Source organism: Agelaius phoeniceus, chromosome 7 (genome assembly GCF_051311805.1).
Source record: "Agelaius phoeniceus isolate bAgePho1 chromosome 7, bAgePho1.hap1, whole genome shotgun sequence".
Lineage (NCBI taxonomy): Eukaryota > Metazoa > Chordata > Aves > Passeriformes > Icteridae > Agelaius > Agelaius phoeniceus.
Window position 1 is genome coordinate 29,623,260 of NC_135271.1, and position 22,166 is coordinate 29,645,425.

At 42.3% G+C, this 22,166-nt stretch overlaps 1 protein-coding gene across 2 annotated transcripts in view; it reads left to right on the forward strand.

The window, feature by feature from the left end:
* The window catches only part of WIPF1 (WAS/WASL interacting protein family member 1), a 55,922-nt gene that overhangs the window by 2,289 nt on the left and 31,467 nt on the right, over positions 1-22,166 (forward strand). The window contains exons 1-2 of one of the 2 annotated variants that reach the window (XM_077181385.1): positions 15,317-15,470; positions 18,785-18,896. The gene's annotated coding sequence lies outside the window, so the exon portion shown is untranslated. Of the gene's footprint in view, positions 1-15,316; positions 15,471-18,784; positions 18,897-22,166 lie in introns of those variants that run through there. The other variant, XM_054636751.2, reaches the window with a different exon arrangement.

Below are 22,166 nucleotides of genomic sequence, written 5' to 3' on the forward strand. Positions count from 1 at the left end.
TCTCAGCCCTGTGCTGACTCTCTCCTGCCTCCTGCTTTGACATCCCTCACCCCAACGCCTGGGAATTAAAGCAGCTGAAACTCTCTAGCTATGTCCTAATTACTGCTGCTGCCTTGCTATTTCTTCTGAAATTGCACTTCCAGCTTTCTCCAGGATTAGTTTACTCTCTGAATGGCATCAGGTAGTAAGGTACAGTCTTTTGGGGCTGCATGGCTACAAGACCACTAAACCTTTTTTTTTTTTCTTAATGGAAAACCCAGTTACCTACTCCAGCAGAGTTTCACTGCTTTTACCTGTGTAGTACAGACAGAACTCAAAGTGTGCATCTAAGAAAAGGTATTGGCTGTGGAAAGAGCAATTTCCCACCTGTGAAAACAGTATGATCTTTACATCTGATGACATCCAGACACCAAAAAGGCCACTGAGAAGCATGAGCAATGCTAATCCCTTTGAGAAGGGAGCATGCTGCAGTATTTATCTCCATTGCCTACACTACATAAAGTTCTAACAGCTATTTAGTTTTCTGCCCTGCTTATATAAACACCCATCTGCTTTGTGGGGAGAAAAGAGTGCATGTTGGTGTTGTCTGACAATTGTGACATGACAGGAAGGCATAGGCTTCCTTTGGAGCACACGTGTTGTTGATGGCATACGTGTACAATTTAGTAAAATGTCTTTATGCAGCAGCTTTGAGAAATTTTCTGTGCTTTTAACTACCTTGAGTATTCATCTGGTTAATGGACTTATGTATAGAAACCATATGAAATAATGATGCAGCAGAAGGGTGGGTTTCTTTAAAGTTTATGCTTTTGCCAAGGTAAACATATCTTAATTATGGTTTCTTCACAATAATGAAGTGTTATCAAAAATTTAAATCTCATTAAATACTTCTATGTTCTTTCTACTGATTTCTCTTATTCTTGACTCCAGCACTTTCTCATTTTCTTCATCTGGTGCACTCTTAACATTTGGTCTGTGGGGTTATAAAAAGGACTGTTTACTGTCTTGGTTCAGAATCTGTGGTGCTAGCTGTGTTTGAGTAGAGGTGTGGAGACCCAGTATATGGGGAGATAATTAAATTCTGGGATGGTAGAACAGATTTTGAACTGAAGAAGTGGGTACTATAAGTAGCCACCACTCTTTAAGGCAGCTGTCTGTCCTGTGTGCAGTTAAGACCTACTTGTTTAGCTCCTTACTTCAAAGAGGTATGTGAAAACCTGTTATTGAATAATAACTGCTGAACTGTTAGTTGGCAAATAGCCCAGAAAAGGCATTATTAAAAAGTAAATTTTAATAAAGATGTCTAAAATCATGCTTTAGTAGGCTGCTTTGTTTAAAGTAATTTGTGTGCTTGTGGTGACCAGTCTGATAATGCAGTGTTCACCAAGTACATGCATGAATTTGTCTGGGTATCTGAAGAGCAGGAAGGAGAAGTAACAAACAGTTTACTATGTTAGTACTCCGTTGTGATCCTCTTGGGGACTGTGTCACTGCTGCTGAGCTGAGAGTGAAATCTGAATAGTGAAAAAGTTATTTTTTTCAGTGCAATAACCCTGAACATCAAGGCCCTGAAAGGTGCTGGAGTTGCTCTTCATCCTTGCAGGCACACAAGTCTGCAAGTGCAGCTGTCCTTGGGCCTCGTCCAGCACAGTTCACACAGATCACTCAAGAGTGTCTCTGAGGCTGGAGACGCAAGTGGCGGGGGAGCAGTTTCGTCTCAATCAGAGACATCAAAGGAGCTCAGAATAGAAAGTTTTTCCTAATTCCTGGAAGGAGATAAACGGGAAGCACAAGGAGTAGTTTGAGAGTCTGTTTTGTAACACTTAACTCAGCCATAACTTCATTAGTGTTCTTCATTTGGATCCAATTACACATAAGTATGCTTTGGAGTTAAAATGTATAGTTTTGTAATTCCTTAAACTACTAATGTTGTGGGAGCAGAAGTTTCTGAGTTTGAATGTGTTCATGTGCAGCCCTCATCTTTGATGTGCTCAGTGTGTGTATGTATGGAGCTCCCACCATTTCCTTCTGGGCTAAAGCCCACGAGAAGGACCCTCCTGCGTGCCTGTGCATGCTTTCATGAGAGCCCTCTTTCTGTTTGTGCTAAGCTTGAGCTCATAACTCCTGCTGAAGAAACTACAGGATATTCTTTAACGGGAAGTAGTACAGATGTTAAAAAGAAATGCAGCAGCTTTTCTTTCTAACAGCAGCTTCAGTGAGCAGCCTCAGTGAGCCCAAAATAGCTTCTGCATGTTTCTCTTATCATAAGTTCAGGAAAAGGGGTGATTCCCTCTTCTTCCCTCTCTGTAATATTTTGAGTCCTCTGAAATTCTCTTGCCATGAAGAGCAGGCAGTGTGGAGCAGGCTTCCTCTGTATTCTTCTGACCCTGACTTAACAGGGCCAGAAGTGAGCCCTAAACAGAAATTGCATTCCTTGGCACAGAGTCCTGCTTCAAAGAAAAATTTCCACTGAGGTCCTTGATGGTGAGGAGGGCTAACCACTGAAACTGGTTGTCCAGAGGAATTGTGGAGTCTGTTGTTGGAGATGATCTAAAAACTGGGTAGGGCCTGAGCAATCTGCTTGAAGCCAGGTTATCCCTGCTCTGAGCTAGATGAGATCCAGCAGTTCCTTCCAGCTGGCTGTTTGCCATGTTTGTGCATTACGGGGGAAGCATGGCTGCCTTTGTCTGTCCCCAAAACCAGTGGGAATAAATGTAGTCTTAAAATATCTGAAAATGGCCTTGACAATTCTGAATAAAGACTTCAAAAACTGAAGTATGTAGAGAAGCATAGTGTAAGAAGGTAATTTTGCCCAAAGTCTCATAACAGCAGGTCAGTAATAGTGCTGGGAGAGGATCATAAATCTCCTGGCTGGCAGACTAGTGCCTTGGTAGCTAAAAGATTTTGTCTTTGCACATAAAACTACCTCCTTTCCCTACTCAACTATTTTCAGATCATTTGGTAACAGAGACTACACTTACCTGCTGAGAGATATCTTTCTTTTTTTTCCCCTTAGCAGTCATGTTCATAGGGAGTTTTAGTAGTAAAGAAAAATGTAGTGCATTGACTTTTTCAGAAATCTAGAAAATTTGATCTGGAAAATAATTTGGTGAAATAAAGACAAGAGCTGCAAAGGAAATTTTTAGAAAGTGATGTTATTCCCAGTTAGTTGCACAACAATTAATCTCATTTTTTAAGGGCAGAAAATAGCAGATGAAACTGTACACTGAATCCAAGTTTGAATCTCTCTTTGTTTAAAAAAGAAAAATCACTTGAAAACTTCTAAAAACCTGGAAGCTAAGAAGAACACAGATCAGCATTTTAGAGAGTATCATGGAAGGAGTTAAGCTGTGAGTTAACTGCATCTGTGTTTCAAATCCAAATGCTACGAACAAGGCACCATTCAGATCTTCAGTTATAAGTTATGCTGAATTCGTTATGCTGCGTTTTTTTTAATTCTGTTCAGAGGAGAAAAAAGAAAATCATGTCAGATGAAAAAAATCATTACTCTTGTTTTGGTAGCTTGTTTTTGAAGTGATGAAGTAGGATTTTTTTTTTTTTTAATTTTTTTTTTTTTTTACGCAGGTCATCTGCTAAGTATTAGCAGCTGTGGAACGGTGGAGTTGCATAAGCATAACTAAAAGTCAGTGGAGCCTTGCACCATTCTGCAGATCTATCCATTGCTTATTCTCCACAACAACAGATCAGTTTTGTAGCTCAGTTGACACAAATCCCTAAATGTTAAGAGGGCATCAGCAGGCATGACAAGTTGGGAAATCCTTTAAGTCATGGAAATCAGATAGGATAATGCATTATTTTATTGTTGCCACAACCTGCTGTCCAGTTAGGCATGTGCCTTGGTGTTCTGTGAAGAGAGCTGTGTCAGAGTAATGCCCTGCAACAGCTGAGCCTGCCAGCTATACAAACCTGATTTGTCTGGGCAGCTTGGCTTGGAAGATGGGTATGGGTGCTATGCCTGGCTGCTGTGGGAGCAAGACAAGTGTGAGTGCTCACACATGTGTCCCAGATTAGCCATGCTTAGTGATATGGCTGAACACAACAGTCTCTTTTAAGCGTTAGAAAAGGCATCTTTGCATGTGTGGAGCTGAGGGCCTGGAATGTCTTGGCAGGGGAGATACCTGCAGTGCACATGTGAGCGTGTTGGCAGCAGCAGCAGCAGCCCGAGGCTGGCAGGTCCAGCCTCTGCCCCCAGGTTTTTGATACTGGCTCAGCACATTGCAGGATTTGGTTAGCAGGGTGTGTTTCTTCCCACTGAACCTGAGGTTACAGAGAGCCTAATCTCCTGAGGTTCTGACTTTTAAGTCATAGAATATGTAATGAATTTTCTGATCTAGACTCTGGCTTTGTTTTCAGGTTTGTTTTTTTCATCTTTTCTTTTGCTGGTTTAAAGACCTCCACAGGCAGGAAAGACTCTGAAAGGGTGAGTACAGTGTTACTAAAATATGATCCTTACAATACTTTTTCTTGGAAATTAAGGAGATAAAATAAGTTTCAGCAAATAGTGTCTCTCTAGACCAGTCCATGTACCTGGTGGCTCAGAGCTAAGCCCTGTTCCCTCTTTCAAGACTTGAACAGGAGTTTGGCTGAGCTCCCATTTTTTCCCCAGTCCTTCTATATTTTTTCTCTTTTTTCCTTTTCCCCCCACCCCTTTTCCCTGCCATTTTTAAAGCAGTGATATGAAAAGTTCATTGAGGATGCTTCCCCAGGTAAGTGGTGTCTGTGCTGTTTCTGCTGGGAACAACAGGCAGTGCTTCATTTGCTCACCTCACCAGCAGGCTCTGAAAATGGTGGGACTTTTAGCTGCCCTGCAATTGCCTTGGTCCCTGAGGAAGGCTGTAGGTGCTTGGAAGCAAATTGCAGCTCCAGTTGAAGTAGCACTGCAGAGTTGCAAGTGTGGCATGGATCAGGAGCCTTCCTTTTTGAGTAGTCTGAACAGGATGGTACCTGTTTGTAGCTAGCACCAGCTAGATAGACGTGGAGGACATCTAATAAAAAATACATGGTGGTGAGTAGAAGAGAGGATTGGTTATTCCCCCCCCTCACCTCCTACCTGAGGAAAGCTTCCTCAGCTGGTAATTAAAGGGTACTATTGTTTGATGGTCTTTTGGTTCAATTTGATTTGCAGTTTGGCAAACATGGACAGCATCAGCCATGTAGTACTGAGCTCTACTGTCCTGTCTTTGGTTTACTCCAACTGATCAGTCCTCCCATGACTATCACATCAGTCATTGCTCTCTTCATGTCCTCATTACCCAGCACTGACTGACCTACTTTGCCTAACATATTCCCAAAACTGTTTTCTGGCATAGGAATGCAAAATAGAGATTTTTCACTGCTACTTTCACATTTGAAGTTACCAAAGACAGTTTTCAAAGGAAGTATTAAATGTAAACCAAAAAGGCTGCTGTGTTGTGTATATTGTAAGTAAAGAAGCCACTTGCTCACAGTAAGTGAGCTTGCATGACTCACTGTAGTGGTCTCTTTATATGGATGTCTGTTTGGTCAGGTGCTCCTCGTGTATTTCATATGATCGAGTGCCTTGTCTTTAATTTTAAGACCCCTGAGATAGGGAATGTATTTGAGCAGAGCCCTGTAGAATACATTTTCTATTCCAGTAGTATGAAATGAAAAATCAAAGAATAGCAATGTGGTAGTATACCTGTGTGATGATTTCAGTTTTAGAGAGAATGCCATTCAAATGAGGCACATGGGCAACACCTACCAGTGTATCATTGTTTATGTCTGCAGGTTACATTTTAAACCATTCCAGACCATTACTACTTTGAAACAGAAAAAGATATTCCTTAAAAATTCAGCTTTTCCATTCAATAATCCTGATGGCATCTTGGAATACAAAACTCTCAAATGGTAGCAGGCAGCCCCAAACCTTTGTTTTAATACTAGGCAGAAACAAATCACAAATAATTATCACTTGGAACTTCCTACTGTATTTTCAAATAAAAGTTCCTCATTTGATCTTAATAGGTGACTTAGGGAGGGACAAAGTAATTGCCTCATGGCACAGTTTACCTGAAATAGATTATTCTTAATTGAATTGACCAGTGTCCCTTGGGTATAAATGAACAACTCATGTTCTTATCTCATTTGAAATTAAAACTAAACCAGATAATGCTTTTCAAAGTGAAACATCTTACTCTGAGGAGTTGCTGCATACTTACACTTACTTGTACCCTTAGGTGGAACTAGAGCAATATTTATTTTTTCATTTAGTAGTTATCCTTTTCCAGGCAGCTCTCTGCAGGATCAGTGTCTCCAAGTTTTATTATAGCTTTTCCTTTTTGTTTTCATTTGTGCATCCTTAAAAAAAAGTGTGCTTGCTGTCTGGTGTCAAGAGGAAGACAAATTAACTTGAGCTGCTATAGGGAACTAGAAAATGAAGTGTTCCATAACTGACAAACAGCTTGAGATGACTGGTCAAGTTCCCTCTTCATTCATCTAAAATGTGCCAGTTGTTTAGCAGAACATCCCTGATAATGTGAGTGAATTGCAGGGTAAAACCCAGTTGGATGTCATCATGTGCAGTACTTAAATGAGAACACTGAGGGATTTTGTGCTTCCAAGGGAAAGAATTGTCATTGTTGTCTTCTGTTTTGTGTTACTTGAAGTTCCCCAAGAAAGTTTCCTCTTAGGAGGAATAATGGAGTTTATAGTAAGAATGGTTTATGACTGCTCTTTTTTATTTGAAAGCTTTTGTACTTCTCAAAAAATGTTTCTTCACCATCCACTCGCTAATTGGCCAGACTGGGGAGGCACTGAAGAAACCATAGAAATTATACCACGTGATATCTAATACCAGAGCATTTAGAGCTTCCAAGGCCTTTGCTCCAGGCCATCCATTGTGAGATATAGGCAGAAGCAAATGAAAATATAATGGGAAAACATGCAAGAAGGGAAAGTAAAAAAACCCAAAACCACGCAAAAATGTATTTTCACTTTTTTCCCTTTAGATAGAAATAAAGAAATGTCCTGTTGCCATTTCTTAATGAGGCATGATTTTATGCCCTAGGAAGTGAGAACAAAGATACACATAAAAATCCACTCTGAACTAGCAGAGGGTTTATAGGTGTAACCTGGGCCCAGTCCTGTAGGCACACAGTTTGTGGTGATTGGGAGTGGGGCTGTAGGTGAGGCTCATGCCCAGGGGGCTGCAGCTCTGTAGGACAGGTGAGCAGCACTGAAAGCAATGAGCCATGGAGTGCCCAGGGGCACTGACCAACCACCAAAGGGAACAGAGGGCACACAGGTGCAATGCATGAACCATGAGGGTATAAAAGGTTGGGCTAAAGAACAAGCAGGGCAGATGCCTGAAGCCTTCTGAGGTGGTGTGGTGTTACTCTGTATGGGTTGAAGCCTTCTGCTGTTGTCTGGTGATACCTGTGTATCATGGCCATCTCAACTGTGCCATGCACTGTGCCATACACTGTGGCACAGTGCTGCCCGTGGTTGCTGTGGAACGCCATTGCTGAGATGGCACCAGTGGAACAGGATTGCTCCAGACAAGGTCAGGACAGCATTTTTCAAGACTTTCCTTGGAGCTGTTTTCTGTTGGGCTTCTTTTAGAAGCTTTCTCCTCTTGTCTGGTAGACACTGCTGGTTATTTTTGGAAATCACCATTCTGAAGATGGAATGACTGTTCCTTCTGCTCTAAAGCCCCAGTGCCCATAGCATCTTTGCTTTAAAGTTTTGCAGGGTCGCTGTTACGTGATTGTGCTCAGGAGGAAAAAACAGATTATCTGCAGGCTTGTTTGGTGCATAAACCTGGGTTCTGTCAAGTGACATTGTCAAAAATTGCAGTTTAAGTTCCTGTATGAAGTCTGGCTTGTGCAGGTTGTGGTTTCTTCATTTCTCAATGGAGCATGTGACCCCTGGTATCACTGTCATTTCTTCTAACATGCATTGAATCAGGATTTCTGACTCTGCCACTAGGGAATAATGTCTGGTATAGGACAAGTGTAAAAGAACTTTTAAGTACTTCTTGAGGGTATAATTATGGAAATAGCCTTTGGGACAGCCAAGGGTCTTCAAAATCCAAATTTTCCAAAGTGATGTGAAGTGCTAGCTTTGGCATTTGACGCTGAGAGAATAATCCTTGTCCCATTTACCAGCAAAAAGCCCAAAGTTAAATATGTCACAAAGTTCACTTAAATCTGAACTAGAAACATCAAGTAGGTATATACAGCCTGTATCACAGCTTGTGCAGCCGAGCTCCTGCTGGCAGCGTGTAGTGACAGGGAACAGGTGAAGAAACACCTTTAGACTCCCACAGTGCTTGGGGATGCTTTGAGGCATTGCTGGGAGAGAGCCAGGAGTAGGAGCTGACAATTCATCCTCCATCAGGAACTGCTGGGCCTGCTGGGACTTGGCCCACAGACCAACTGGAACCATTGGGCTCTACCAAAATGCCCGTGACTAATCTTTGCTACCCAAAGGGACCCGTGTTTTCAGGCCAAGCAGGAGGGGTTTTAGGAGGTCTTTGATGCTTTTCTCTGTGTTGTTCTCTTAGGTCACTGTTGTGGTACAGCCTCTCAGGAAAGACAGCCAGCTTTGCTGAATAGTCTAGAAATTGGACTGTAAGGCATTTCTGCTCTTTTAGCAGCACTATTTCAGAAAGCCATGCTTCAAATTACACAGTCTGGGGTTTCTGTTGAGCATAGGTAATGCCCTTGGAGCCATAAGCCATAAATGTAGCTGTGAATTTAATTTTTCAGTTCTCTACTATATACTTGACCTTTTGCTAGTGGGAAAGGAAAGAAGAAACAGAACACATGTAGAGGAGGATGCAGACAGATGATTGCATGTTCAGTTATAGTTGTGTATTGAACTTCTGCTAATGAGGGAGACCAGGTGCCAAGCTGTTTTGAGCCAGAATATCATACTACTGCCTCTGCTTAGCTCAGCCCTCCCATTTGGGCTATCCTGACTGTCAGTTCCCAAGTGTGTTATGGGAATTTGTGTCACAGGTCCAGCTCCTTGTATTTGTCTGGCTGTGGGAACAATAGGATATTCCCATACCCTTTTGAGGTAGAGGTTTGTCTTGTAAGTGCAGTCTCCTGATAACTGACTCAGTTTCAGCAGTTGATGAAACCAGGTTTTAATGAATGGCAATATAAAGTGTTTTATTTTTAAGCCAGCAGTTTACTCTCTAAGCCAGGTGAGCTGTGGCTAAACATTGCTTTCTGTCAGGTTAAGCATAGTCTGCATGCAGTGAGTTGGTAACCCCAGGTCTGCAAGACAAAATTTCCTGCTCAAAGTGGCATTGCACGACTTCCATGCTGAAAGCCATCATGAAGAAGTCAGATTGTCTGCAGGATTGAGGCTGTTCCCTGCTTGGCTAATGAGTGATCCCTTGGGACCAGGGCCATGGGTGGGCACAGTGGTGTGAGCAGTCTCACTTGGTCGTGTCCCATGTGGCTCCCCCTCACGTGTAGGTGAGATGGGGATTTCACAACAGGGCTGAGTTCTTTTCACTGTCTAAGGAAACAGAGAGTGCTAGTCTCCAAGGCTGTTATCTGGATGCTTTTCATGGACTCTGCAATGCTCTGTCACTTTTTTAACTACTGCTCTCTGAAATCACAGTGGCAGACTCTCCTAATTCATAGTAATTACACTGATAATTAAATAATAATGTGATATGCAGTGTATATACATATTCATGTACTGATCCTCCCTTTCTCCTGTTCTATTTTTTTTGGTAGAATATGATTGTCAATAAATATCAATGAAACACAAAGACATTGTCTGATCTTGTGCATGACCTGATCTTGCTCACCTTACCTGGATGTAGTTCAAATCAGTGTGGGATTGCTGGTACTTGTAGCTGAGCAAAGAATAAAATCTCATCTGTTACACAGCAGAGAAGCTGATTCTATTTTATAATTACCCAGCAACTATGCATAGACTCCCATCTGTGGCTATATTTGGCATCCAGTTATTCCTGATGTGAAATATACCACCCATGGGAAGAATGCAAGAAATAGACTAAAGTTCCCAAAGGCTGGGACTTGCTTTCTCTTTAAAAAAAAAAAAAAAAAAAGTTAAGAGGATGTGAGCTTTGGCTAGAAGATTCAGAATGTAAAGGGGAAATAAGCATCAGTAACAGCTTGAAATTATATGGTTTGTGAAAAGATGAAAAATTGCTCTTATCAATGAATATTCTTTGTGTGGTTTTAAAATGTGTGATGTTCTGGTAGATCATGATTTCCAAAGTGTAGATTTGTCTAGCCATATTTGCATGTACATATATGTATCTGTATATAAATATGTATACTGATGCTCGTGGGAAGTTTGACTATAAAATATTACTCAGATTCAAATGTGATCTTAAAACCAGTTGAGGTTTTCTACTGAAATAACTAAGTATATAAAAATGTGTCATCAAATATTCAGCTGAATATTTGAAAACTTTCTGACTCATGTGAATAGCTGAAGACAAGTTGCTCAATAATAAATATATTTTAAGTTTCCCATCATAGCAATGCTTATGTACTGAGAAAAGGTACTTGAAGCCTAGGCATGCCATTGGAAAATATAGCAAACACTGCTCTAGAAAAACAGCTAGACAGATTTTACTGGATAAAGAGTGTTGAAAATATCTTTTGGAAACATAGCATGGATTGTTTCTCTCTTGGTTGACCTGCTTGAGTAAGTCCATATTCTTTGATAGGGTCAAAGAGCTTGTGTACCAAGCTTATTGTATAAAAAAGCTACAAACTAAGAAATCAGGTTGTATGTGGAAATAATTATTGGAAGCCACAACCAGCACTCTTATTAAAACTTCCTTTTTGGTTCCTGAGAACATTCTAAGGCTATTAGAAATAATCTACAATGATATGAAGGGGCTGCCACACAAATAGAGTTCTCATTTTAGAAATATACCTAATTACATATACATGTACATGTATAAATAATACATATGCACTGCAGAACATTTCTTGAGGAGTCTGTTAATGTCTATGTCAAAGGAGCAGGGAGGACAAATAACTTTGAGAGCAAGGTTTGTCAGTTCAGCAGTTTTTGCTCAAGAAATACATTGGCATTTCTAGGCAAACATAAGTGTTCTTATGAATGGCTTTTATTTATGTGGCTGAAAGGATAACCTGTGGCTAAACCCAGGAGTGATAGCAGATAATGCAGTCTCATGCACATAGCTGTGTAAAGGGCTTTGAGTTGAGTTTGGGAGGGGGGGTTCACTGTTTTCAGACAGGACTGGAACAGTGTTAAAAACTCTTCATTTTCCACATAGACATGACTAGAGAGTGGCAATCTGCCAGAACACTTTTGATCATCAGATTTTGCTCACGTTCCAGATGAGGGACAAAGTAGATTCCCTGTTTTATCTGGTATGATTCCCCCACCCCCCCGAAGAAATGTGTTAATATTTCATCATTTTGAAGAAACGTAGTGGGCAGCATTAAATATTTACGTCTCTCTGAAGTCACACAGATGCCACCAGGATCCCTAGCTCTACATCACACATGCTCTAATTCACCCCAAACACCCACTGTTTACTAATCTTCGGCCCCCGTCTGTGCCGATAATGAGAAAGAGGAAATGGAAACAGCAGGGATTATATGCTACTGAGAAGTCCCAGTTTCTGGTTGTAATTCTTTCAACAAACTCTTGCAGACTGTGCTCCTGCTTTGAAGTTTGAACACCTCTGTATTAGTGCTTGGCTCTGGTGATTTGGCTGACTGAGCTGGGCTTGGTTGGTTTATTTGTGGTTGCACGTTCACGGTTCCACACGATGGTTTACTCTTGCACTCGCCTGTGTTGTGCCTCCTCAAAGCTGGGGCAGTGCAGATTGATTTGCCTGAGCACTGAGATGTTAATTGCTCAAATTTGCTGGTGACAGGTTCCAGATAGAAAACAGTCCTCACCATATCCACTGTTCTGTCTGTGTGTATAGTCATAGCCATATTGGTGAATTGGGTGATTTCCTGTATAGTGAATAAATAGGGCCTGTTTTTATAAGGCAGAAAGTATGTGTTGGTCTTGAATGCTGGGTTTCAGCATGCTCTGTTAGTCAGGATCATCATGTCCAGTATACTCAGATATGTGGGTAGTGTAAGTTTCTAATCTAAACCAAAAACTTCAGAGCCCACGATTGCCTTCTTATCTCCATAGCACAGGACAAGCAAATCATTTGTGTGAATAGCTTTACATCAGTTTCTCTTAACATCTTTCTGTGGCTTATCTGTCAGGCCACTGTGCAACTTGTTATTGCTGCCGGGGTGGTCCTTTATTTGTAAATCAAACACTGTTTGATCTCGTGGCAAGTGAGGGGAAGTCAATTTATGGCTTTAAAAACAACTTGTGCCATCTGCAGGGTTACTAATATGTGTCTCCAGGAAGTACCCAGGTGTTCATAAAGGAGAGCTTCATGTATGCTTTCCACTCAGAAGCTAAAGAGATAGTTTAGTCTTGTGAATGTGTATATATGTATTTGTAAGGTGAGACATAGCACTAGTTGCGAGTGGTAGGCTTACACATAATGACTGCCAAAAATCCCTGTTGGAGCTTTGCTCCTCTGAAAGGTGGCAGCCAACATTCCTCATCTGTGACAAGGATGGAGTAATAAATGTTTTGTTTACAAGGGATGGAATTTATCAGGCTTCAGATGTTTCCCTTCTTGTGTTAGTGGTCCACAGTCAGAGTTGACAGATGCTCTGGTGAGTCGCTGAGTCAGTGGTGACTCAGCAAACCCCACTGTGCCAGAGCTCTGCCGACACGGTGGGTCCCCGGTGTCACACAGCTGCCTTTGCTGTCCCTGCAGTGCCTCTCCATGGCCCCACTGAAGGGCGTGCAGCACTCTGAGCTTGGCTGGAGCAGCTCCCTGGGAGGCTGTTTGCTTTGGGCATGGATTAAAAGTGGCTGCGAGGCTGCTGCGAGTTACCTGCTGGGTGAGCAAATTCCTCCCCTCTCGAACAATCCCAAGTGTCTGGGGGGATATAAAAGTATATTTACCCCACCAGCAGCTCCAAGCACAGCTCTGGCACAGTCCATTGTGTGTGACTAGATCCTCACAGAGAGGTTGACACATTAAAAGTGACTTTGTAAACGTAGCCCCTTCTTAAAATGGAGAGAAATAACCCATCTCTTGTCAGGGATCCAGGCTGTCTGAAAGCTCCTGGGGGAGCAGCTGGGTGAGGACAAAGAGGCAGTGTGCTGAGAGCAAGCATGGCCACTTCCTGAACTCTTCAACTTCCCCTCAGTGCCTCTGGAGCTCGGGGTCTGGAGTGTCATGTCTCTGCACGCTTACCGAGGGGAAGATGCTTAAGCTGCATGAGGCTCACAGTGCTCTCAAGTGTCTTCCAGTGTAAATAATACCTTGGCCATTTGGCCCAAAACCTTCAGTGGGGGCAGAGCAGGTGCATCTGCAGACATGTGTTTGCACATGCTTTCCTACTACAGCTGCAGAAGCTCAGAGGTGCAGAAGGGTGTGTGTGAGTCTCATGCAAAAGCATCCATTTTATGGGCTGGTTTGTTGGGGGTTTTTCAGTCATGCACGTATTTCATTTTGCATGGGTGTCCGATGTGTGTTTACACATAAAATGCTTGTGTCTTTTATTAGCTGAGGGTACTTTGTTTAAGACTTAGCTGCTGCTCTGTAAATCCTGTTGTGCTGCCCCTTTGCTGGAGGTCACTACTGTCACATCTCTGTGGATAGGAGGAATTGTCAAAACCATTGTTACTCCATTGCCAATTATTTTAACCCACTGATATAAATTACTGGAGCTAGTTTGGCTCATTTGATAGTAATGAACTAGTGAGAGGTGGTAAGAAGCCCTGAGGCAGCAGATGGAAATGTAATCCCTGGCTGGTGGTCACCAGGAGGCTGCTCACAACATTGATGTCTTCATCTGGCACAGTTTAATTATAAAGATGACATTTTAGTGGAAATGAGTTAATTTATGTAGAAATTGCATAGAATTCATCTACCCATGGGCAAAGAAGCAGCTCCGATTGGTTTGCTCTGTGTCTCTCACTGTAGCCATGGTTTTGTGTGACAGCCTGGGTAGTGGCACAGCCAGCTTCCTACTAGCACTTGGCTGGTTTTGCCTGGAAGTGAGAAAAGGGGGGAAAGAAATCTTGTGAGCTCTTGACCAGCAGGTCAGCTCCTCAGTGTGGTCCAGGGCACAGGCTGTGGAACCACTGTGCCACCACACTTGAGGCAGCTGTGGGGTGCAGTGGGAGAACTGAATGGTGGATGCAGGACAGCCATGACTGCGTGTTGCTGCCAAAAGATTTGTATCCCAAATTTGCAGCATCACTGTCTCTTCACTTTCTTCCTACCTTCAAGGTTTTCACATTCACACTTAGGTACAGCTAAAGCAAATCTGTGCCCCAGCAAAGATCCTTGCAGTCAGTCTGTAAGGGAACCCCTGTGGGTCTGTAACCCACTGCTTTCACACAGGCCTTGCCAGGCTGATCAGGCCCCCTGGCATTGTCTGTTATTTCAGCTTGCACTAAATAAAGGAATGCCACATTTACCTTCACCCCTCCATTAGCGTGATTGACAAGTGTTTCGTGTTTTCCACAAGGAGCATCTTCCAGCAGAGCAGTATCTCCTTGCTGACTCTGGTGTGACCATTCTGCCTCTACTGTGACCTGGTAATCTTCAAACTTTACCTCCAGACTGTGTCAGTGCACCTGGTGGTGCACTTAGGGTTAGATTGCCTTTCCAAGATTTATGTGTCTTTAAAAATAAAATTCTGATAAAGCACCACCTATTGACTAGTCCTGTAAACATAGTACTCCAGTACAGTACTTTACTGTCCTTCCTTTTGTGACATATGTTCAGACCTATTTGCCCAGTGCTAAGATAACAAGATGTGGATGCACACTGATACAACTGAGAAAACCTCTACTCTTCTAAAGACGTAAACTACTTTTCATAGGACTCAAACTTCTGTTTACTGTATTCAAATGAAAGTATTTCTGAAAATTGCTGATGACTGCATCTGTTTGAATTCATCAATTCACTACCACTCTGAACATTTGATAAACAAATGCCCTTGAACTGAAATTTCCCACGCCTGCAGTGTAATTACATTCTCCACTACTGCATTTGTTTCCCCTTTAAAAGCAGGGGGGGAGGCACACTGAGTATACTGTGGCAGAATCGCATTCAGCATTTGGTATTAATATACAGTACAAAAAGGTCCATTGAATCATGGAGTGACTCAGAAGGCAGTAGAGGAGGGCTTTTTGGCTATGCAGAAATGTCAGTGGTTCAGCATTAGATCAGAAATTTCTTTACATGTTGTGAGGGACAGTTAGTAGTTTCATCCGATGTTAAAATGTGAGTACAGCGGGTCTAGCAAGGTGCGGTGAGGAAGTGTGTGTCACATGCTGCTCACAGGAAACGAGCCTGGAGCTGCTGGGGAAGTTCAGAACTGGGTGACCTCCAACAGATTCAAATAGCACAGGTTAGTGCTCTTAAAACATCTCTTTAGCTGTCCTGCCGGGGTTCTGCGGATGTATTTTCTCTGATTTTTGGCAGCAGTGGGTGAGGAGTGCTCTGTACTGCAGTTGTGCTAGCGGGCAGTAAGCAGTGTGGGATTTCAGAGCAGAACTCTACAGCGCAGAAATAGGAAGCTCATCTGTGGGTTAGCTTGGTTTGTGCAAAGCTTGGAGCCTGCCTTGCAGTACAACAAGCAGTGGGGCCTGAGTTATGTTAGAAGTGTGGATGAAATCTTCTCCATCTTGTTAAGACTTTCATAAAATAAGTTAAAGGTCTGGATTTTTAATAGACGTGTTTAGTGTTAATAAATAGCAGAAAGCACTTTTCCAAGTAGAGGTTAAAATCATTGACTATAGTGAAAACTTCTTTTAGTTTGTTTTGGCTGTACCAAGTATGTAGCTCTTCTCTTTGATTTTACTGGCACAATTTCTTGTTAAGGTGTTTTTTCATTCCTGGTGATTTCTGTTGAGAAATTGCATCATGACTTTTCTGTGCTGGAGAGTTTCAACTTGGGAACACATTGCATCAGGAATTAAATTAATCTGAGTTGGTGCTGGAGAATTTGGGAGCTCTCAGAGGGAGACTCTTCAATGGGATGTATGTTTTGTACTCTAGCACAAATATAGATTTGTTACTTTTAAATTACTGGGCAATTGTGATTAATTACAAATCTTAAATGCAAAGTTGGAGTGAAAGTCACAAAGAAAACAACCTTCAGGATGATAAAATGTATAATACAGTAGTAAGTGCACAGAATCTGAACTAAAAGGAAATCCCATGTGGTGCTGGGAGAGCATGGGGAAGAGGAGGTGACAGCCACACACACAGCTCCAGCAATGTGGCTGGAGGCCAGGCTGCTCACTCTGCACCTTGGGTCACAGCTTGAGAGGCAGAGGAGCTTGGACAGGGGTGGGGTCAACAATCTCACACGAAGAGCAGCTGCTGGGGATGACAGTGATGTAACAAAGGCCATGCCAGCGTTAAAATCAGAGATCTGAGCGTTGGGCAGGAAGTCCTAAAGCTGCCCATGGTTCTTCCCAAATATTTTAAAAAATGTTTTTCTGGTCATGTAGAAAATCAGACTGAGTTCCACAGCTCTCTCACCCTCCTCATACCAGCTGGAGCATTCATCCTGATGTCAGTGCAGAAACCCCTGTGTAAGATGAAGGCAGTGGCTCAGGCCAGGCCAGGCTGCTCCATCCAGCACGTGGAGCTGGGTGCTGCACCTGGCCCTGCTGCAGGGCATGGAGGGTCTTGGCAAGCTGGGAATAGCAGGGCCCTGTTCCTGGGCAGTTAAACAACTCCAGGGCTCAGCCTTGCAGAGCTTTGCTCTAGCAGGGCCCTGTTCTGGGCAGTTAAACAGCTCTGGGGCTCAGCCTTGCAGAGCTTTGCTCTCATATTTCAGGCTTTGGGGCTTTATATGCAGAGAAGGCTTTGGCCTTAGCTGGGCTCCTCTGCTTCTGTAAAACCAGCAAGTTTTCAGGGAGCCAAAGTTCTGCCCCAAATCAGCCTTTCTGATGTATTAGGGTTTATAGTCTTCACTGGAGCGCTGTTGAAGTAGGAATGCGATTTAAAAGCAATTTAGTAAAATCCCACTGCAGACATTTTCATTTCAGCCTAATCCTGTCTTATAGTGACTCATCTCAGATAGATTAGGAGTTGTTTTAAGCTAAATGTAATGGCTTGTAAATAATATATTTGAGCCTCCATGCAGTGGCTTGTGCCAGGTATTTGAAATGGAATTAAAAAATAAACTGATGCACATTCCTAAATAAATAAACCCTAACACTTCTACTCTGCTACCAGGAGTGAACATATTTGGATAACAGGATTGAAAGAGCAGGAGAGTTGTTCAAGAGGGGGGATTTCTGAATGGGCCTTTTCCAGCAGCTTGTATTATGAAATCCAGGGAAAGAATGTTTCTTCCTCTAACAAATTAAAAAGGAAATCTGCAAAAAGAGGAAAGGGAATAAAAAGTACAGACTAAACAAAATGAATTAAAATTGCATTGGAATGAGAGACAAGGAAACCAAAAAGAACATGATAAAAAATGGAACCAGATGGGTACAAATTCTGTTCTTAGGAAGCAGAGGCTACTCTTCAGCTGCACTTCAGAAGTTCAGAGACTGTGTACATGTGTCTGTGCATTTATTATCTATGGAAGAAAAAATTCATTTTTCTGTGTATTTTTTTTAGTTGTTTGGTTTTTTCTTTCCCTTCAGCAATGCTAATATAGAAGTTTATTGATTTGAGGGAGCTTCAAATTTAGATTAAAGCCTCATTAAAGAATCTTTAATTCTGCAAATAAATAGAATAAACCACTCAATGTCACCTTAATCACTGGCTGGTGTTACTCCCCAAAAACTACGTGGCTGTGTTGCACTGTTGAACTTGTGTCCACAGTGCACTTGGATCCATAGCACAGGGTTATTCTGCTCTTGCAAGGGAAAAAGTAGGAGTTAAGATGTGCAACACCAGCTACTTCAGACAAGACCTGCATAGGCCAATTTCAGAAAGTTTGCAGCAGAATCCCCTTGTGGGTTTCATTTTGCCACATAGTGTATGCCAGGGTTGCATGGCTGTGAGGGAGTGGGCTCTTGAGACTGATTTCTAAATAGAAGTAAATCTGTAAAATGCTGAAAGGCTACTGTTCTTACATTTTATTTTAAAATGACTGATTTTTGAAGATTTTATTTTGTTGTTTCTATTACTGAATACATAAAATGGTCAAGTGTATTTTTTGTGGGGGTGTTATTTGCAGCACATCTGTCACATCTTCCAGGCTGTTGCCTCTCCTTTTCTTCCCCTCACACATTTGTTTCAGCTTTTGCACGTGTTTTTCTCTAGCCTAAACTACATAAACCTCCTAATTACAAAGCTAGTTGTTGAACCATGTCTCTTACTAGGAGCAGCTGTTGTAGTGGATAACTCCATTAGTCTTACCATCCCATCCATGGCTTTTTATGCCTTTCTGTTTTCCTTCCACGGTTTGTAATGGCTTTTACTATGTATGCAATGCTGTAGTTAGAAGAATGATCTTAAATTTGTTTGAGAATAAGCTGGGTCCTCTGGCCTCAGTGAGCAATAAGGAGAACCCAGCCAGTGTGTTTCCCTGTTCTGATTCCTCTTTAGAAGGAGGGGGGCTCTTCTTCATAGTATGCTTCTACTTTCTCATGCAGAATTCCTACTTATTCAAGGAAATACATAATGGACACATGCTCAGGCTCTGTGATCCCCAACAGTTCACAATTAATAGTTCTTTTCCTTTCTTCCTTGCAGGATTGTGCAACCTGGGAAATGGTTTTGCCATTTAACTAACTTCAGAAAGTGTATTCTGGACTGAATTGACCAGACCTCCCATTCTATGCAAGCATCTCCTGCTGGTGACCAGGTACAGAGCCTGTGGGGTTTGCACTGAGGGCTGGGAGTGGGTGGCAGTCATGGTGTGAGCAGCAGCACAGGAAGCTCCTCTGCTGTGTGTCATTCCTGGCCTGTAAGAGTTGGAAGCTACAGAGCTATCTCGTGTCTTAGGTTGCAGTGTGACAGTACAGGAGTCATTCTTCTCCAGGGCAGGATTAATGCTCTGATGTGCCACACCTTTCCTAATGTCAGATTTAGGTGCCTTAGGTCACATCAGATTTTATGCCAAATCCATAACCTTTAAACATGTGAAGTGAGTTATCTTCTGTTTGTTTTTGTGCCTTGTACTACATTCCAGTAGTACAAGGCAAACAGTGAAGGGGTTTAAGGCTTAGCAGCTAGGTCAGGAGACCTAAGGTATGATATTACCAGGCACAATGAATCTGTAGCTGTCATGAATTAGAGCAGATGGCATTACACTTGAAAACTGCACAGTGAAGCCTGCAATGTTTACAGTTTGGTGCTAATGAACAAGTACAGTATGAAAAGGTTCACTGAAACACATGGTTAGTAAGAAAGAACAGTGTGTTTACTTTTAAAAAAATCTTAGTTTAATTAATTTTTAATGTAATTTTTGGTTTAATTTTCTTATTGCAGCAGAGGGTCCATCAGAAAGCATGGGCTGTAGATAGGCTGCAGTGTACTGATCTGGAGCTGGTGCAGTCCAGCAGATCAAGTATTTCCCATCTCAAATGCTCTGTGTTGTAAACCCCACCTGTGGCTTCCTTATGGTTACTGGGCCATGTAGAAACTGATGCTGGGAGGGTCACAGAGTGGTTTGGGATTTTGGTTCTCTGTAGACATGAGCACAAAACTATTCAGGGTTTCTTCTAGATAAGTCTGTAGCTGGTCCGAGTGGGTTGATGCTTTGGTGTAGTTTCAGCACTGCACTTGCTTTGGAAACCACAATCTGGAGAAATCTGTGTGCTAGGCTTGGGAGATGTGAAAGGGAAGAGCTAGCCCCAGGAACAGACAAATGTCTCACTTCATCTGGGGATCCACAGCTCTTACCAGGCATTGGACTGCTGCTGGATGAGGGTTGGTGCAAAGACTATTGTTTGGAGGATTAGTCCACAGGACTGAAAAAGATGGTACCACTGTGTGGTCAGGAGTCAAACCTCCCTGTTTGGGTAGGAGGGGATGGGCTGTTCAAAGAAGGGAGACAAGCAGGGTAAGGAAGATATGAGTATTTATAAACTGGCATTTAAAACCTCACAATGCAATACTGAGACAAAGATGATACATTGTCACTCTCAGCCATTTCACACATGATAGGGGATTATGGAAGGTCCCAGAAACAGCAGAAATAATGACAGCCCAAATACCACCTGTGAGGAAAGACTGAAGGAAATATGATTGCTTAGCCTAAAGAGGAGAAGTTCAAAGAGACATGTAACCAGTTTTCAAGTAACCATGAAGAAGAAAGGAATGAATTCTTTCATGCATCACTTGTAAATAGTGTGAAAAATAGTAAATGAAATCACAGCAAACAGAGGTCTAAATAAAGTACTGGGAAAAGCTTCATTGGCTGATAGGATAACAAGATAGATGACAGGGATATTGCAGACTTTCCATCAGTGGAGATTTTTAGAGAAAAAGAGTTGAATACTGCCAGGAATGATATAATCTGTGGTGACTCAGGGGAAGGAAGGGTAGATGCCATCTTCCAGCCCTGCTGTCTGTTGTTCTGTATTTCAGTCTCCTTGTTCACAGTGACTTTGAGATTTTTCTGGTTACTGATGAAAGCTAAATAGTTATTTTAAAGGAATAAGCATTTCCATATGGATGGTACAGTGTATTTCATATTCCACTTTTCAGGGAGGGAAAGGAAAATGCTGTTTCTGAGTTTCCTGATGATCTTTCTCTTGGAAGTAAACAGATACAATTTGAGTGCATTACACTCTGCACTGTGGGAAGGTATTGAATTATTGTTAGTAGCTGGCAGGGTAGTGACCAGGTCTGCTCCTGGCCTAAGAGGGGGACCTGGAAAGGCAGGCCCTGCTGCTTTCTCAGGTGAACAGAAAACTGCTCATTTACATCACAGATCTCAGAAGTCTGGTACTAATGGCAAACTTCAAATTCATGCTGTCTGCACTAGGCTGTGTTGAGCAACATTCCCTAATAGCAAGTTTTGGTGGATCAATGCTCACCTGAAGAAGTGTTTGGCTGCAGAGTTGAGGCTTTGTTCATGCAGCAGCCCTGGTGCTGCTGTACCCTCTCTGTGCAGAAGCAGGGCTTTTTCTCTGGGTGGTGCTGCCTGGACTGGCTCTCCCTGTGACCCAGCCTCCTGTGAGCCTGCCTGCTCACAAGGGCCTTAGCACATGTGGAAGAAAACAATGATCCCTGCACCATCATTTTTTCAGGACTGCCAGTCATCAGGACTGCAATTTAAAAGAGAAAGTAAACTTCATGAGAATAATAATGTCTTAGGACCTCATAAAACCAATCCAAAGCTTCCTTTCAACTGTGAGTTTAATCCAGATACTACAGCTCTCTGAGTTTAGAAAAAAATTTGCTTTTTATTTGGAAGCTTGTGGCCTCAGATTTGAAGTAGCTCTTAACTCTCCATCTAATTACAAATTCTGGTTTTTAAAGCAAAGATGTTAGTAGTTACAGGTCAGTCTGCCATGTGCTAAATTTAACTTTTAAATTTACTTAAAATAAAGTTTGGTTTTACCCCTGCAAGCTAACCAAATCACTCAGCCAGTTTGATCAGGGTTTTGGCCATATTTACAGGATTCAGCAGATGTGATGATAACTTTAGCTGGGGTTCAGCAACTGTGACAGCCACTCTCATTACAGATAAGGGGAAATGGGTTGCCACCCTCCAGTACTTGCTGTTTCAGGGCACCTGCACTGAGCACTAAAGCCTGCAGGTACCAGTTTATTTTCTCTTCTAAACTGCTGGTAGACTGACACTAGCAAGGACAAATTACAGCTGTTCTTTGGAGTAAGAGCATTTGTTGAATGTTCTGAAGAGGAAATGCAAGTGCTGAATGATGGTATGTGGCTGCTTTTGGTTTTGTGGGTATGTTTTCATGGCACTGGTATGTCCTACATACTTTTTTTTTAGCTTGAACTACACGAAATTACTACTTTCATGCAATAAACCTGCATTTGGAATACCAGCAGGAGCTCAGCTAGACCTGCTATCTTGGGCAGAGGCCAATAACCTCCAAATCTGGCTGTTCCCTGGGTCCCAGTGAGTTCCTGTGCCACCTGTGAGGTGCCACCTGTGTGG